The 14,003-nt window shown below is 44.1% G+C and overlaps 1 protein-coding gene and 1 long non-coding RNA gene across 6 annotated transcripts in view; one reads left to right on the top strand and one right to left on the bottom strand.

Moving 5' to 3' along the window:
- Positions 1–14,003, top strand: part of LOC135906591 (globin-like) — a 138,688-nt gene that overhangs the window by 51,613 nt on the left and 73,072 nt on the right. The window lies entirely within an intron of this gene.
- LOC139060401 (uncharacterized) overlaps positions 2,274–14,003 on the bottom strand; it is an 84,431-nt gene continuing 72,701 nt past the window's right edge. The window contains exons 2-3 of the long non-coding RNA XR_011514782.1: positions 2,485–2,778; positions 2,274–2,398 (exon numbers count right to left, since the gene is read on the bottom strand). This is a non-coding gene — a long non-coding RNA (uncharacterized lncRNA). The remainder of the gene's footprint in view (positions 2,399–2,484; positions 2,779–14,003) is intronic.

A 14,003-nucleotide genomic window follows, 5' to 3' on the forward strand; every position in this document is an offset into this window, starting at 1 on the left:
GCTTTCCGCCAGTTCTATGGGAACGCTCAGTGTGTATATGGGGGGGGGGAAGGGGGAGGGTAATTTGTAGTATGTCAGAAAATATCTGTGCAACCACATCTAGCAAAGTATTCTCATTTTCATCCGGTTTTCTGTCCAAGCCGTGTCCGAACCGTTCCGTCCAACCTTCTGGCCTGTTGTAGGCGATTGGAATACTGCTACAAGGTTTTGTAGCGCATCCAAACGTGAGTATACAGAAGCTTGGAATTCCTTAATTTTGGCAAGGTCCTCCGCCATCAGCTTTTGTCGTTCAAGAACCTCAGTAAGCATAGTGACAATGTCAACGTTTTCGGTCGAACATGCCGCAGTAGCCGAATGTTGAGTGTTCATTGTGGAGCGCGTAGAGCGGTCAGAACTGTTACTAGAATCATTACTATTCGATGAATTGCCGAGCTTTTTTGAGGGATCAACTTTGGGGGAACCAGGATTCAACTCCACGTCTCCAGTGAACAAAAGGCAATTGATACAGTACAATACATTCCAGCATAAATCAGCCGCGTATTGTGGTAAAAGAAACAGCAGCAATTAACCGACTGTTGGCATTAAAGCATCGAGAATTTTCGAAATAACATACCTGCACAATGAAGAAACAGTGTTGTAATATCGTGTCGCCGCCGCTGTCACTTTGCCCACTGACGAGCGATGCTTCGAGCGCCGCTTTTAAACCCTTGAATGGTGACGTCGGGGTATCGCTCCAGATATCGATGGTGTGCGCACAAGTACTAGAGCTTTTGCAGTCTTTTGCAGAGCCGCAGTCTACAATCTGAGCTGTGTAAGAACGGCCACTAGTCATATTGGCTATTGGTACAAATGTCTCTATAAAGTTTTCCTTATACTGCACGAACCATTCCTTCATTTTATGATTGATTGATTGATTGATTGATTGATTGATTGATTGATTGATTGATTGGAGTACTGCCTCTCAGAAACAGGCTGGGTGAAGCGTGCCCATGCGTCAGCCCTCCGCGGCGCTGTCCGGGTTCATTCCTTAGGCAACACCGGGCTATTCCGGGCGTTGTAGAGAAGGACCAATTTCCGACAGTTGGCGTTCTTAAATGCACACCAAAGTGCAAGTAGGCGAAAGTATTTCAGCCGCATCAAAATGCGACCGTCGCTGCCGGGAATCAAACCTGCGACCTCGTGCTCAGTCCCACAGGGGCGTATGCGTCTCATGTGCTGTGACAGCACGAACTCGAGCGCGGGGGATTCGGCCCTCCCGCGTTTAACCGTGCGTGGCTTGGCCGCGTACGGGAAAAAGCGGATCCTGAAGGTTGAGCCGATGCTGTGTGTTCGGACCCTCAAGGCACCTTGGTGGAGACAACACACCTCTTGGGCCTTCACGCAGATGGTACCTCGGGACTGACCAACCCGGGGGAAATCGGTAGTTGCCTTTTCGTATCCTCGACTCCAGCCACCCCATTTCTCTCTCACTCCCTATCATTCGTGTATTCTCCTCTCTTCCTTTTACTTCTTATTTTGCAGGCAGCGAGGGTTGACCTTGTGTGGGTAGCCAATCTTGGGTATACAATATTTGCTTGTAGCACTAACGAACGGCTGGCGTTGTTGCCGGACCTGTTTTACGTTTTAGACAATCTACGGCGTCCCTTTGTTGGGATCCTTGGCGGGTGGCTGGCATAGCTCCGTAAAACCCAACATAAACTTATGCTAGTTCATTGCCAACACTCCCTGATCACCCTCAGAAAAGCGGGCTCACCAAAGATGTCTTCTAGCTCTTGGACGTCAAAGAGAAAACATTCCGCGATTCCACGTGATTCACTCGGAAAAAGGAGAAAAACAAGTACAAACAATTTCCTCTTTTCTTGTTTTTCAATCTCTAACTAATGCTCTCGGAAAAAGAATATAAAGCGTCGAAGATAGCAAGCGGTGATCTCTTGGAACTCCTCCATCAGAAACTTGAAAAGCTTCACAATCAAGTGTCATTTGGGAACGTTTCTGTGATTGGGCTCCCGCATCGCTCCATGAACACCACCCGCAGCGTTGTCTCAGATGATGACTTCATGGAGATGACCGAGGCTGAGCTCTTGGAGTGAGCAGAATGCCGTCAATGTCAAAGACAGCAAAGTGACGCATAACGGCAAATAAATTCAGACCAAGCATCTATAGTACTACCCGAGTCCATCCAGGCCAGGTTCATCAATCTTCGTGTTAGGCCATACGTCCCAAATCCTTTCAGATATTTTAAGTGCCAAACGTTCGGCCACAGTTCAGAGAACTGTCAATGCCGGCTGACTTGTGCCAAGTGCAGTGCAAATGAACATTCATCGGAAACGTGCACGAACACTCCGCACTGTGTCAACTCTGATGGGGAGCAGATCGCATACTTGCGGTCCTGCCCATCCTGGAAAGAAAAAAGAAATGTAATTTGTCACAATAAAAATGCAGCAATACATTTCACTCAAAGAGGCACGAAGGACGGTGTCCTACCTGCTAAAAATGAGCTTTGCCAAATTGGGGTGTCATGGGGCTGCGCCACACACGCCTATTGAGCCAGCGGTGACGCCATCCGCCCCATCGGTGGGTGCAGCCAGCGCTTTTCCGTCATCCAAGAAGAGCCCGTCAACCTCCACGTTGGTGGGCTCCAAGGTCTTGTCTTTCGAGGCGAGATTTTCCAAGGACACGCGTCGCTCGCACGAGCGCGTGTGCAGCGCCTCTGATGGACGCCCCATCGAGCACGACGGCGCAGCCAGCGCCCGAGCAGCGGCGCGATTCCTTCGACCGCTAACAAAAAAAAGAAAAACCACCACGCATCACGGCGCCAGAAAAATGCTCCGTTCTCTCATTTTACATTCTTAAACACGCAACATAACACACATTCAAAATGGACACACATCCTTCAGTGTAATATGAGAGGACTTCTCCATAACCTTGACGATAGCGTAGCACTCCTCCCTAAATATGATCTGAAGCTGTTGTGTGTTCAGGAAGCATATCTAAAACCTACACAAATAAGCTTCTTCAGACAGCGCTGTCTTCCGGAAATACCGCGACGACGCCGTTGCCTTGTCCGGAGGTGTAGCAATAGTTGTACTGAAGTTTGTTGGTGGCTAAAATCTTTCTCTCCAGACGCCTCCCAAGGTGGTGTCTGTGCGAGCGATTCTCTTCAATAAATTAGGGCAACCTACTTTTGATGCACTTCCCGCGCTTTTAAGAAATGTGTAAAATTAAGAAGAGGAAAGACGAAAGAACAGATACGATGCTGAAAAATACCAGCGTTTTATATGCCCTTTCGCCTTTCCTCTTCTCTTCATTTTCGTGCTTATTTGAAACGCTGGAAATGCATACAACGCCGAATTTCGAACTAACCTAGCCACTCACTCTAATAACAATCGGTTCCATTTACGTCTTACCTCATTACTACCTTAGCAAAACAAAATTGTACATGCTGATTGACCAGCTCCCAGAACCATACATTCTCGCCGGTGATTTTAATACTCACAGCGCTTTGTGGGGAGATTCCCGATGTGATGCCAGTGGATGGCCTATAGAAAGTTCTCTGGTAACCTCTGGTGCGTGCCTCTTCAATAAGATCCCACCTGCTATCATACCCGGCCAAATTCACATTCTTCCAAAGATTTAGTGATTGATACAGCTACTCCTCTTCCCTGCGTAGAATGTAATGTCGTCGAAAATTCATTTAGAAGTGACCACTTCCTTTTAACGCTGAATTCATACAGCAACATGACAGTCGAACGCCCGTACCCAGTTGGAAAATAGCGTCGGCTGAGTGGAAAGGTTTTAAAGGAACTGACAACTTGCCAGAATGTGTTGCGAGCGACAGGTTCATGGAAATGAAATGACCGTGATTTATAGTGATAAGGAATGAAGCACGCTGTTCGCGGTTTACGTAGGCATTAAAATTTTAAATTGTCAAAGGAAATTCAAAAACCAGTAAGTAGCGAGGCTTGGTGGTGAAATATTGCTACTTTTGATGTAGTCTACTAGATACTGTACGTAATTCGACTGTTATTAGGTGCTGCATAATTATTGTTTAAGATTGCAGTTGGTATATTATTAGACACCCGCGCATTATTTTATGCTTCGGAAGTCAAAATCACACGCGTGGCTACGGCAGCCCGCTGAACTGTATATCACGTATACAAGTGCCATTTCGTGTTCAATCCGATTGGCTTCGTTTTGACTGGTTAATCAACCAAGCAGTCGGTCATAAAACCACGAGAGCACGTAGCTGTTATGGCAGGAATACTTCAACAATTGGAAAAACATGAATCGCAGGAACATTTACTTCATAAACAAAATCATACTAAAATCAGATGCGGCCCCACTTGTCTGCCTCCCACTACTGCCGGCGTATAATCGCTATCACGGTCGCCCATCAATGCTTCCAGCACGCTTCCAGTGAACGACTACATCGCAGATTGAAAAATTCTGATAAAACATGTTTCACGGTGTTTTCCACTTTATCACTTCACGATTGGCGCACTCTGACCGGAAAGCTTTCCATCGCAATAAAAAAATGGGTACCATGAAAATAGGTTGTCAGTTCCTTTATAGAGTCAACCTAGCACAAGATTTTATCAACAGTTGTAGTATTCATGATGCAGTAGCCTATTTCACCACTTTTACTATTCACGCAGCTAATGAATTATTTCCACAAACAAATAGTCTCTTGTATAAAAGGTAGGTACGCTGATGTAATGAGGACTGCAGACTGGCGCGACAGAAGTCCCACCGAGCAGCCACTGCTTCTTCGGTGAGATGTCATTTTATGCTTTCTTCAAAGAATCAGTGCTGCTCCGAAACTTTTTGCTGTTTGCCAGAGAGAACAGACATTCGGTGGTATGTGTGCACGATCACGCAAATTGTAGGGTGAATTTGCTGCGCTCCTCAGCGCATCTCCACCTGCAGCAAAAAACCCCGGCACGAGCCAGGCAGCGCGTTCCGAGGCGCATGGGTGCCGCAGAATCAGCCCCGCATTGGCAAGTGCCACAATAGCGGACTAATGTCACCACGCCGGGCGACACTAGTTTTCAACGCTGCAGTACGTCCGAGCGCAGCTTCAATGGATATGGTCGAGACGTGCGGAAGCTATGCCAAGAAACCACAATTTGAGACATCTACCTATGAACTAAGCGAAGAAGACAGACTGTGACAATACGCCGCTCTCTTTGGTAGCGTATGAAAAGAAGAGACCTGGGGAAATTCCAGTTGTTGCATTTTTTTCGAGCTCCACAGCAAGGCGGCAACTTCTGGCATATGAGTCCAACCTGTGCTGCGTCAGAAATTCTTTCCGCGACAAAGAAAAAGGTGCAGTCATTTCACGTGAATAAAGATGTAAGTTTCTCTGTCAACGTTCTTATATTGTACCTTCAAGACCTCTACTGTGGATCAAAGTGACTGGCTTGGGAGTCAAGTCATTTAAATATTGGCAAGATACGCCATCTCCAAGCTCAACATACGGAAGAAGAATCGGTTGATTTCCTGAAAGATTTCGGCGTGACATCTGCCCGTCTTCAGGCATGCTATAAATCGCCAAGAAGACGGAGCGATAGGATCACGCCCTCTGATAACCATTATTCTCCATTTCAGAGAAGAAAAACCAGTGTCGCAAAGAGTGCACTTGGGCTTTACGAGTCATTCTATAGGAGAATATTTTGGTACGGCTCGCAAATGCTACAACTGCCGGAGATTTCCACATTTGGTGAAGAACTGCTGCAGTCCAATTCGCTGCAAAGTATACTCAGAAGACCACAACCACTTGAAGTGCGAGTCTGTGTGTCTGTCAAAGTCTGGCAACTGTGGCGGAAACCGCGTCTCACTCCGGGTGCCCGCAGAGCGACGCTGCTCAAGCAGCGAGGCCGTTGCATTTTGCGGCGGATGGGTGTGTTTTTGCAGGGCTCTGTGGAGGCGACCAAGTCATAAGCTTCCTGTGCATGCTTTGAGCTTGCTTCTGTTTTTTATTTGCTGAATTCTTTAGCCTTTAAATGTTAATTACATAGCTTCCTTTTTTTCTCACTCTTTTCATGTCCAGGCCTGTGTTTCGTGTATATTTGGTTATGCAGGATAGAGCATTCTTTCGCGCCACGTCCTTTAACACGTGCAACCGGTTGGGACGTGAAGTCTTTATAGCATTTAAACAGTAGCTTGAAATTGAAGTTGAAGTTGAAGTTTATTTACATCGCCAAAAAATCAACGATGCGGGTAGGCCCGGGCAAAAAATGAACACAATCACTTGAGGGACGCCCGAGCCCCCCTGTACAAGGCATACAGCGAAAACGCAAAGTGTAGAAGTCATAGTAACACTCTGGCTATTTAATAAGGGCAAAAATATCTCCTATATGCATGAGTTTGTGAACAAAGCATAAACAGAAAAAACACAGCATAATAGTAAAAAAAAACACAGAAATGCATAGCAGCAAGATAAAATTACACAGGATACATCGCAGCAATATACGAAAAAAAGAAAAATACATGAACGCGGCTTTCAAAAAGAAGATATTAGTGAATTAATGCACTTCTCATGTCAACAAGTGAACATGTTTCAGGAATTATACCCCTTGACAATAATTTATTCAAAAGAGCGGGCAGGCTATGTCGGAGCATCTGTTGCCCGTACATTGTACGGGAGAAGGGAATGTGCCAAATTTCTTTTTTGCGCAAGGATTATTCTGAAAGATTTTGACTGAGACAGAGTAATTCAAGAAAACTAAGCTGGTTTTTCTGGATACAACGCTTATATTTTAATGCTAAGTAGTATTCGTACACGCTATTAATCGGCGAAATTTGGTAACGTGCAAACAGTTCCTGAGTGTGAGCAAGGTAGTCTACGTTTGCAATGTAGCGTACAGCTTTCTTTTGACGCATGTATATTTTATTAATATTTGTTTTAGTGGTAGTACCCCAAACCAAGAAACAATAATTTAGGTGGGATACAAACAGCGCATTGTAAATAGTTATTTTATGCGTTCGGGCAGAAAATGCCGAAATTTCGCGAGAATTCCGGTGCACGTTGCCAGTTTACTCATAATGAACTGAACTTCAGTGTCCCAGCTCATGGTCTTGCTAAAAATTACCCCTAAAATCTTGACAGTGTCTACAAACTGGACACGTGAATCGCCTATGTATATGTGTATATCGGGTTGAGTGGGAAACTGTCTTGTACTGAATAGAACCGCTTTAGTTTGTTTCGTGTTTATGAGTGAAGAGTTTGCTTCAGACCATTCCTTAAGTTTATCAAGAGCATTGTTAGTAACAGAAACCTGAGATTGTATGGAACTACCTGTGAAAAATAAACTTGCATCGTCAGCATAAATTACAAATTTCGGCTGGCTAATAGTCAAAACAAGGTTATTTATATATAAAATGAAAAGTAGAGGTCCTAAAATACTACCCTGTGGGACACCAACAGTAATAGTTTGAAATGAAGATATATGGGGCCCTATTTTAACGCATTGTACACGATGACGCAAGTATGATTTCAGTAGTTCAAATGGAGTGCCACGTATGCCATAAAGGACTAATTTTTTAAAGCAAGGTATGATTAAGGCGATCGAAAGCCTTTGAGAAATCTATGAAGATGCCGATGCACCATTCCTTATTTTCAAAAGCATTAAGAATAACTTCTTTTTGAGACAATAAAGCTGATTCGATAGATTTACCTCGTAAAAAGCCATGTTGTGCTGTTGATAACAATTTAAAACTATTGCGAAATTTCATTAACCGTTTTTCAATAATTTTCTCCAACCCTTTCGAAAAAAGCGGTAAAATGGAAATCGGTCGGTAACTTGACATGCTATTTTTATCACCGCTTTTATATAATACTGTTACCTTAGATTTCTGCATCTGCTTTGGAAAGGACCCGCTTGATAAGGCAAGGTTATAAATATAAGTTACACTGGTGCTATTAGAGTGAGGACAAATTTTACAGGTGAGATTTGGATGCCATCTATATCACAAGAACTGTCGTTCTTAAAGGAAGTAAAACTACTGCACACTTCAGTGTCATCCGTAGGTTCAAAAAACATACCATTGCTATTCCGTCGTATAGTGTTGCAAGAAAAATCTGAACTCAAACCGGTATTCAGATTATCTTTGTAAAATGTATTAAATTTATCTGCAAGTGCAACACCCTCAATACGTTCACCTTCAAACCAAAGCTCTGTAACTCCTGACGTAGACTGTGCTCGGTTTAATAATTTATTAACTTTTTTCCAAACTTGTGCGCTACCATCACAGAACTCCTTGTCAAACTCATTGTACAGAAAGTTTCTTTTTCTCGTTTCTGAGAAAAGACGTTACTTTATTGCGGTATTGTTTAAACTTGCCTAGATCAGCAAGGGACTTGGTCCTCATAAATTTATTGTATAACTGGTCTTTCTTTTTAATCATTCTAAGGCAATCTCGATTTATCTACGGCTTACGACTTCTAGTGGAATTTTTTACAGTTTTCTCGGGGAAATGATTATGGTATAGGCGTTTAAAACAGGTGATGAATGCCTCATACGCCGCATCTACAGTCTCAGAAGAAAAGACGCCATCCCAGTTTTGATTTGAAAGAATAGAAAAAAAGGACGCGATGGTGTCCGGAGTAATATTTTGCACGGTATTCTGCGCTGATAGGTTGTGTTCTTTATTTGCGGCACATTTCAGGAGCACATAAATGGGATAATGGTCACTGATAGAACTGTGTAATACACCTGAAAGTAAGCTACTAGTATTTAGGTTCGAGAGAAATACATCAATAAGTGTGGCTGTCTGCATCGCAACGCGTGTAGCCGTCTGGGACAGTATGCAATTACCACTCGATTCTACAGTTAGTAAAAGAGCTTCCTGCGCAGGAGATCGTTTCAGGAGATCAATGTTAATATCGCCCCCAAGAATTAAATTGAACTTGTTGTCGCTTACGTAACTGAAGAGGCGGTCTAGAAATTCAATAAAGGTACTTATGTCAGCATTAGGGGGTTGGTACGCTACGGAATAAATATAATTTTGTGGTAACAAAGCTAAACATTCAACTTCGCTGCATATAAATGAAAATTCCGAAAGAACTTCACAGTCGAACTTATTTTTAACCAAGATAGCAAGCCCACCCCCCATCCTACGGGATCGATTTACAAAGAAGCTCTGATATCCGTCCGGCTTGTAAATTTCGTCGCCACGTGTATACCATGTTTCAGTCAACATGATAGCGTCGAACTGGAAACTAAATTCGTCTAGAAATACTGATAACTCATCTTCTTTGTGTCTAGCTGAACGGATGTTAACGTGTAGGCAAGAAAAGCATACATTGGGGTAGATTTGAATTATGTTGCTGGCATCTCGCGGTGACTCGTTCATCAATCAAGATAGACTGCTCAGGCTCGCGAAAATCGGAGCAGTTTACACAATCTTTTCTACGTCATGCGCACTACGGATGTGCAAGACAGGAGATTTTTCCGCTAATAGCGCTTAGTGGTTAGCGCTCTAACAGCGCTTAGTGGTTTTACTTTGTGCACTTTGGTATCGGGAATGTTGCTTTGGTAGGAAAGTGAGACCGTGACCACGTTGTTCAACACGTGCGAACACGTGTCATACCTTAAGTCTGTGCGGCATTGATTGCTTTTAAAACAATGGTGAGAAATACATTGCGGCTTTCTAAGCATTTAGATTTGTGCGTATCCGTTTTTGCTAGAAGGCACGTGCTCTGAAAGCTTCGGTATTTGCATTAGAAGAAGCCGTGCAGTACATGGCATGAAAGTCGAGAAAGCATGCAGTGTGCAGGGGGTCCCTCATGGCAGACAAGGGGACGGATGGGAATGGAGTCAAACGGCAGACACAATGATGTCGATGCTAGGCTGAAAAAGATGGAGGCTTTCGAGGATGAGCTTGTCAAAAAGGTCGAAGAGCTCAAAGATTAGCTAAATATGGAACGTCATGCACGGAAGGTAGTGGAAAAAAGACTTAAAGCAGCCGAGGAAAAGCTGAACAGGACCGCCATTGTGAACGAGAACGGTCGTGACAATGGAACGGCAGTCTCCCGATGTGACAGGAGAGAAAATGTTAGAAAAACACCTTGAATGTGTGCAATGTGGGGAGAGGGTAACTGGAAAGAGCAGCACCTACCTTGAGGCCACCACGCAAAGAAAGCAGGAGCGCAGGGGTCAGTGTCCCTTGTCAATTCCGAATCACGCGGAAAAGGCCAAAGGGAAGCAGGGAGAGGTAAGGGAGAGTGAAGTGCTGATTATCGCTGGTGATGCAAATCTGGCTAGGTGCTCAGAAGCAATTGTGGAGAGGGTGAAAGGTGATATAAGAGAGGTGGTATGGACATTATGAGGGCGGACATTGGGTTCTGTAATGGAGCGAGTAGAAGCAAAGCTCGCTGAAAATGCCCACGTGCGGAAACTTCTCGTGGTAGCTGTTGGGCTAAATGGCGTCCTACACAGGAAATGGTGGGGGAGAGGTTGCAGGAGTGGCCCAGTGCTTCGCGAAGGGAGTAAATGACTTGCACGAGCTGTCCCCTCGGGTACAGACCATGGTGTGCACGGTGCCGGAGGTGCCTGCACGAGACAGTCACGTGCAAAGAGCCGTAGTGGCTGCTAATGCGGTGATATGGAAAATGAGCCGACTTAAAGGTTTGGAGGTTGCCGAAATAAACAGGGAAGTGAGAAGGTGTGCTGGTTTTGAACGACACGGGATCCACGTCAAGTACAGGTTGGCACGAGAGGTGGGCTGGCGACTTGGTGGTCGCGCTGTACCTTTTTTAGGGGGTCCACGGGTGCTCAGCAGGCCAGAGTAGGTAATAATGAAGAAGGTCCCCTAGGGGAACCTGAGAAGGGCATCGTCCTCGATAACAGAAAAAAGAGGAAAGCAAGAAAGAGAGCTTCCCACGCAATAGGCTCCATAAACATGCAGGGCGGTAAAAGAAAGGAATAGTGGGCAGAGATTGAGGAGCAGTTAAATAGGGAACAAATAGGGGTGTATGCGCTTACATAAACGCACATTAGAGACTCGATAGAGCCGCGAGTGATTGAGAAATATGTTTCCGAAAGGGGCAACAGACCTACGTCGGAAATAAAGAGAGGGGGAGTCACAATGCTCATCCATCAGGGAGCCAAATGGAAAAGAGTACATTCAAAATGTCAAGAGCATATTTGGTTATCAGGTACAATGAGTGGAAAGAAAACTTCGCTTGGCGTAACATATTTGTGGACTGGAAATAATTGCACAGAGAAGAATAAAGAGTTAGAGGAATCTCTCAGTGCTGATATTAAGGGTTTCAGGAATGATGCTGAGATTATCCTATTAGGTGACATGAATGCTCACGCACATGTCTGTATGGCTATACCGACAACAATGCGCATTCAATGCTAGATTATTGTGAGCAACATAACCTAGTTACCCTGAATACATCGCCTAAGTGTCAAGGGCAGATCACGTGGGAAGTGGGAAACCAGCAATCGACCATTGATTACTGTCTGATGACAGAAAGAATTCATGATAAGTTGAGAGAAATGGTCATTGATGATGAAGCCTAGAGCAGCATTGGGAGTGACCATAAAGTATCATCTTAAAAATGAGATATGTAGTTGGGAATGAGAGCAAGGAGTGCAAAATCACCGGTACAAATTTGAACGCTGAAAAAATAACAAATATAGTCACAAGACTGTGGGAAGAACGTGGCAAAATGCCATGTAAAGAGTGGGAATGTGGTTAGCTTCTAAGTTTAATAAAAAGAGAAACATTCGTTGGTTGGAAAGGAAAAGAAACCGAAACGCTGGTAGAACAGGAGTTACGAGAAGAGACCACCGAACGGCTAAAAGTATCGAGAAAGCACAGGCACGCAAAAAAATCGCAGTTGTCGCAGGATGAAATAGCCATTAAATGGGAAATATACCAGGGGAAGAAATCTATTTTTCAAATACTGGTGCAAGCAAAGATAAAAGGTGAAAGTGAGCGTTGGTAGTCAGAAATACGTGAGAAAAAAAGGGTCACACCTAGAGTATCTTGAAATAACATAAAATTATTAGGCAGGAAGTCAACAACAATACAAGAAGATATCCTAGACGAAGATGGAAACAAACTGGAAGGGGCAGCGGCTTTGAGTTACATCCGAAAAATAACAGTCGCATCTTTCCAAGGCAATGACGAGGTTGCAATCGAAGAAAGAAAGAGCATGAAAGAGAACCAAACCGAAAAGAAGCTGGTGCTGACAAATTTGAACTGGAAGAAAGTCGAAGATGAAATTCCTAAGCACACAGCCACAGGGCTAGACGAGGTTCCCGTTAGGCTGATTAATGAATTAGGACCAAAACGTAACGAAGCTCTTGTGAAAGCAGGGGAAAAAACTTTAAAAGATAGACGAATACCGGACAGTTGGCGATCAAGTAGAATGATTTTAAGTTATGAAGGTAAGGGGTAGGAAAACAAAATTCCCTCATATAAAGACCGCTGACCATTACGTCTGCAATAGAGAGGTCAGCAATGCAGGCAATCAAATTAAAGCTGCAATCACGGGCAGAGAAAAATTACATTTTGGGAGAACTTCAGAAGGGCTTCAGAACAGGTAGGCATTTGGATAATAATTATTTTTTCTTACTCAGTGTATTCAAATATCAAGACTAGAAAGCACACCGTTATATATGTGGCCCTTTTAGACAATACAGGAACCTGTGACAACGTACAACGCAATATTTTGTGAGATAGTCTGAAAGGGAAAGCCTTAGGCGACGATTTTCTACAGCTTTTGTAAGAGATTTACATAGAACATACCGTTTTCGTTGAATGGGAAGGGATGAGGAGCAGAGTAAGTTGACATCAACAACATCATCAGCAAGTTGACATCAACATCACATCAACATCAACAAGTTGACATCACATCAACATCACATCAACATCACATCAACATCAACAAGTTGACATCTCCGTCGTGGGGTCACATCAAGCGCCTATGCAAAATTCTCCGCGCAGAGTTGTGGCGGCAAGTTAGACTGTTCAACGATTGGCTTCGCATCATATGCTTTACTAAAGCTACAGAATGGCATGCGGAAAAGGATTTGAAGGCCGCTAGACGTTCCTCCCATCAGTTGACCGAGTTACCGCCTGTGCTGTTTATGTGTTTTCTTCCTATGTCCCCGTCTTTTTTGCGGTCAATATGATTTGAAGGGACTAAGGCAGGGGTGCCCTTTATCCCCACTGCTGTTTGTGATGTACATCGTGAGGATGGAGAGGGCGCTGGAAGGATGCAATATCGGGCTTAGTCCCTCGTATAAACAGGCGGGTACAGTAGTGTAGCAGTAGCTTCCCTGTTTATTTGATGCGGACGGCATTGTGTTGCTCGCAACAAGGAAAGTGATCTGCAACGTCTGGCTAATATCTGTGGACACTAAGGCAAGAATTTTGGCCTGAAATCGAGTCTTAGAAAATCAGGTGTTATGGTATTCAATGAAAGCAGTGAACTGACAGTGGTAGTACAGGGCCAGGAATTACTTCGGGTGAAAGAATATAGATACCTTGGTATATGGATAAACAAAGGCAATAGATATAGAAACAGAAAAAAACTAACAGTAAAGAGAAAGAGAAACGGACCCATAATGAAACACAGAGCGCTATGGGGGTACAATAGGTACGAGTTGCTGCGGGATATGTGGAAGTGTGTAATGGTTCCAGGACTTACATTTTTTTAAATGCGGTAGTTTGCTTGAAATCAGGGGTACAATCAGAACTCGATGGCAACCAGCGGTCAGTTGGACGTCTCGTATTGGGCGCTCATGGGAAGACTACAAATGAAGCTATGCAGGATGATATGGGTTGGACAAGTTTTGAAGTGAGGGAAGCTCCCAGTAAAATTGTCTCTGAAGAACGACTGAGGAATATGGAAGAAAGTAAATGGGCTGGGAGAGTGCTGAGGTATTTGTACAGGGAAAACATTGATTCACCATGGAGGAAAATAACTAGGAAGCTTATCAGCAAGTGTGTGGCTTAGAAGGTGAGCAACGCAGCAACAAAGA

The sequence above is a fragment of the Dermacentor albipictus genome, chromosome 5 (assembly GCF_038994185.2).
Source record: "Dermacentor albipictus isolate Rhodes 1998 colony chromosome 5, USDA_Dalb.pri_finalv2, whole genome shotgun sequence".
Taxonomy (NCBI): domain Eukaryota; kingdom Metazoa; phylum Arthropoda; class Arachnida; order Ixodida; family Ixodidae; genus Dermacentor; species Dermacentor albipictus.